Here is a 5087-nt window from a genome sequence, read left to right as displayed (position 1 = left end):
GTACCTCGTTATCCTCATCCACATCCAAGATGACAAAGTCTACTGGGTAAATAAATTTATCAATTTTAACAAGAACATCTTCAATAATACCCTTAGGAAATCTAACTATTTTGTCAGCCAATTGTATGCTCATCCTAGTCTGTTTGGGTTGACCAAGACCTAGTCTTTTAAACATTTTATATGGCATAACATTTATACTTGCCCCTAGATCAGCTAAAACATTATTCACAGATAAACTACCAATTAAGCAAAGAATTGTAAAACTTCGTGGATCTTTCAATTTGTTAGGTAGCTTATTCTTTACAATAGCTAAGCAGACTGCATTGAGTTCCACATGCAATGTAGCGTCTAATTTTCTTTTATTGTCAGAAGTTCCTTTAAGAATTTTGCTGAGTTGGGCATCTGCGAAAGAACTTCAATATATGGTAAGTTAATATGTAATTTTTTTAAGAGTTTGACAAACTTACCGAATTGTACTTCTGTTCTGTCTTTTGCCATCGCTTTAGGATATGGTGCACGAGGTTCATAATACGTACTTACTTGTTTAGGATCATCGTCGTTTAGCTCTTCTCGACCTTTGTTTATCGCGTTGTCTTGCTGTAATTCTGGCTCAGGTGCAATGAATCCTTCCTTATCTTGAGTACTAATTGCATTAAGGTATTCCCTCGGATTAGGTTCAGTATTACTGGGTAAGCTACCTTGTGGTCGTTCGGAGATTAGTTTGGATAGCTGGCCTATCTGAGTTTCGAGCCCTTGGATTGATGCTTGTTGATTCTTAAGTGCTGTCTCAGTATTTTGGAAACGGGTTTCTGACACCGAGATGAATTTAGAAAGCATCTCTTCAAGGTTTGGTTTCTTCTCTTATTGATAAGGTGGCTGTTGAAAACCCTGAGGATTTTGTGGCTTTTGATTCCCTTGACCACCCCAGGAGAAATTTGGGTAGTTCCTCCAACCTGCATTATAAGTATTACTGTATGGGTTATTTTGAGATCGGAAATTATTGTTACCCATATAGTTGACTTGTTCTTCTTCAGTTGTAGGATTGAAGGATTCGTATTCTGTATGCACACCTCCTCCACTTGAGTCACACCTCATTACTGGATGTACCTTCGTAGAACCAAGTAAACCGTCAATCTTTTTATTGAGAAGTTCTACCTGATTAGAGAGCATGGTGACCGAATCGATGTCATAAACGCCAGCTATTTTCTTTGGCTTTATCCTCATAACTTACCACTGATAGTTATTCAGTGAAATCTCCTCTATAATTTCATAGGCATCTTCCAGTGTTTTATTATTGATAGTTCCGCTAGCAGCTGCGTCAACCATTTGCCGAGTTGAGGGATACAGACCATTGTAGAATGTTTGTACTTGTAGCCAAAGTGGTAACCCATGGTGAGGGCACCTTCTCAGTAAGTCCTTGTATCTCTCCCATGCATCGTAAAGTGATTCTAAATCCATCTGCACAAAAGAAAAGATATCATTACGTAATTTAACCGTTTTAGCTGGCAAAAAATATTTTAGTAAAAATTTCTCGATCATTTGTTCCCAAGTAGTGATAGACCCTCGTGGTAACGAGCTCAACCACTGTTTAGCTTTGTTTCTTAGTGAAAAGGGAAACAACCAAAGACGCATGGCATCATCAGAAACGCCATTAATTTTGAATGTATCACAAAATTCCAGGAAATTTGCTAAGTGAGCGTTGGGATCTTCATCCTGCAAACCATCAAACCGAACGAATTGTTGTATCATCTAAATAGTGTTAGGTTTTAGTTAAAAAGTATTTGCAGCTACGGCAGGTCTAACTATGGTAGATTCAGTTCCTGTTAAAAAAGGTTTAGCATAATCATACATAGTATGTGGAGCAGGATTTTGATTTGCCGCAATTACATGAGGTAGCTGATTGCCTTGGTTTTTATCCATCTCGTCGGTTGGAGGTTGAGTATTGTCTTCTTGCTCATTCTCCGTGTATCTTAAGTTGCGCCTTATTTCTCTTTGATTTTTACGAATTGTACGATCGATTTCTTCGTCAAAAAGTAATGGTCTCGACGGGTTTCTTCTAGTCATAAACTATAAAAACCTGCCAAGAGAGAAAAAAAAAGTAAATTAATAAATAATAAAATAAAATAAAATTGCAAGAAAAATAAATGGCTAAAGTAATAAAAATTTAGCGTTCCTAATATTTCACTCCACAGCAGCGATGCAAAAACTTGATCGCGTGATTCGTAACAAGTAATAAATATTTATAATGAAGATCAAACCTAGACTAACTATTATCACGATGAAAAGGCAAGCGCACCTATCGAACAATAGTATAGTAATGGCAAGACCGGGATATCGTACCCAAGGGAACCAAAAGTACTAGTAATAACTATCTTTTTATTATCTAACCTAGAAATAGAGAGGGGTTGTTTATTAAACTAATTAATTAAACTAATTAAATAATTAAACTAAGTAAAGAGAAAAGTTGGAAAAAGACTTGAAGAAAATTAATTTGATAAAGACGACACCCAAGGAGGAATCCACCTAGAATTCACTTGTTATCTGAATCTGAACCGGACGATTTATTCACTTGACTTGATCCGTGAGACTCCCTAACCAATGTTATTATCCCTTTCGAGACTAATAACATCTAACCCTCAGTTGAATTAATCAAAATTTCTTTCTTAATTAAAACCCCTAGGGAAGCAGTAAATCACTCTATGGACTCCCATTTTAGGTTTCACCCTAATTCGGAAAAATCTCGTAACCCTATTTCAAGGTGTTCGATCAACTCCGCTAAATTATGCCAAATTTACTCTTAGACAGAGACTTTTTCTCCTCTACATAAGCACATCAAATCATGAATTAATAACCGGAATATTAACTCAAGCATTAAGAACACATAATTAAGAACAAATCAAGTATTTATCATACAGTTCAGATAATAATAACAAGATCCATCATAGGTTTCAACCCCTTTAGGTATCTAAGGGGTTTAGTTCATAATAAGATAAGAGTACATCTCAGAAGTATGTAAATAAAAAAACATAAAGAAAACTCTAAAACCCCTAAAGGAATTCTAAGAGAGATCTTCAGTCTTAGAGTAGCACCAGCTTTTGGGATGGATCATCTGGCTTCCTTCAAGTAATTCCTGGCGTGTGGTTCTGTATTCCAGAAAAGTTCTGGAAGAGGGCCCCTTTCTAGGTCATACTTAGGGTGTTTATATAGGCTTTGGATTGGCTTTCTTCCTCCCTAAGTACCCTTTTCCGTGTAAAATACAACTCTTTGAAAATGGGACACGCCCGTGTGCCACGACCGTGTGACGTGTTTGCCAGGTCGTGTTTGATCCGTTAAATTGCACATGGCTATGTGGATTAATGGCCAGGCCGTGTGAATCGTGAGAGCCTTGGTTGACACCCTCGAAGGACACGGACGTGTGAGTAGCCCGTGTGGCAAGACTTAGGCCGTGTGATCTTCTTGATTTGGTCCGTTTTGTCCCTTTTTAGCTCGTTTTTGGCTCCTTTTGACTTTTGGTGCTCTCCTAAGTACAAAACATGAAATAACCGGATTAAGAGCACCAAAATCCACAAATCTAGTAGTAAACATCCATAAATATGCTAATTATTTGGGGTAAAACTATGTATAATTTGGCGTTCATCACATATTAATAAATTAACATGAAATAATATAAAATATGTATAAAACTCATGTAATTAAGTAGAATTTCACATACTTTATAAATTCAAGCCCAGTATTACTAATTAAGTAAAATTCACCTATTTTATACTTAAGATTAACATATTTAATAAGTAAAAAGGTGGTAAAATATATAGAAAACATCGAGGGTAGTATGCTTCATCTTCAAGGGTGTGTCGCAATATCCTCAGGCTGTGTTGCGACACCAATGGCAGTCTTGAATTCTTTTATCTTGCTCTTTATATTACAACATCCAGCTCTCCATGTTACAACATGGTGACCAGTATCTAGTTAGCACACCTTCAATGGTCTCCTTGTAACAGCCCTTGCTCGTATCCAACGTCGGAACAGGGTTTGAGGTGCTACCGAACTTAAATTCAACCAATCTTAGGAAATCAGACCATAAAATCTTGATCAGTTTAAAACTTTTCATTTCATAAGCAATTTGTCCCTTAATTAGGCTTACGAGGCCCAAAACATACATTCAAGGTTATTCGGGATCAACCCGAGGGCTCAAGAAAAACATAGAAAATTTCATGCCTTAAGGCTCCACACGCTCGTGTGGGTATAAGGCACACGCCCGTGTCCTACATCCGTGTGGCCAATTTAATTTTTTTTTACAACTTTTTATAAAAAAAGTGCAGACTTCACACGGCCTGGACACACGCCCGTGTCCTTTGCTCGTGTCCTTTCACACAGCCTCAACACGCCCGTGGCGCAGCCCGTGTAGAAAAACCTAGGTATTCTGTTTTTGATGTCAGCATCACACGACCATGGTACACGCCGGTGTACTAGGCTGTGCCCTCCACACGGCTGAGACACACGGTCGTGTCTCTGCCCGTGTAATCCTTGCCATGTATTGTGACTTGAAATTTCTAGGTGAACGGGACACACGGCCTTCTTACACGCCCATGGGGCTGACCGTGTGTCACACACAGCTTGGACAGACACCCATGTGTCTACCCGTGTAGACAACATGAGGCTATCTACCAAGCCTCCTTACCACCCTAGTGTACCTATTTTCATGTCAAAACCAACCAATACCGAAACAAGCATAATAGACATTCATTCAACCATGAAGATGCATCTTTTATAGACTCAAAATGAAAGCCCTTATTTAAGGATCAATGTAAAGAGTAGAATCTATTCTAGACCAAGACATTTGGTCAATTCTCAAGGACACAAATTAATAAGGTCTAGTCATATACATGCCATAATCAAACATATAAATCCAACTATACTGAGTATTACGGCTGATAGTGTGATCGATATCTCTAATTTCAAGGGATCTTTGAGCTAATTAAGTGGCACTGAAAGAAAAATGAAAAGAAAGAGAGTAAGCATAAAGCTTAGTAAGTTGCATATAAATAAATATACAACAACAATTTCGCCATTAGTCATCATGCTCATAA

The 5087-nt window shown here is 37.8% G+C and overlaps 1 non-coding gene across 1 annotated transcript; it reads left to right on the top strand.

Annotated features, from left to right (window-relative positions):
- Positions 1 to 1384: 1384 nt before the first annotated feature.
- LOC128286323 (small nucleolar RNA R71) lies at positions 1385 to 1491 on the top strand. Its single transcript, XR_008276866.1, has one exon. It is a non-coding gene; the product is annotated as a small nucleolar RNA R71 (small nucleolar RNA).
- Positions 1492 to 5087: the final 3596 nt, after the last annotated feature.

This window comes from Gossypium arboreum, chromosome 12 (genome assembly GCF_025698485.1).
Source record: "Gossypium arboreum isolate Shixiya-1 chromosome 12, ASM2569848v2, whole genome shotgun sequence".
In the NCBI taxonomy this organism is placed as follows: Eukaryota; Viridiplantae; Streptophyta; class Magnoliopsida; order Malvales; family Malvaceae; genus Gossypium; species Gossypium arboreum.
This window is presented reverse-complemented; position numbering and strand designations above follow the sequence as displayed.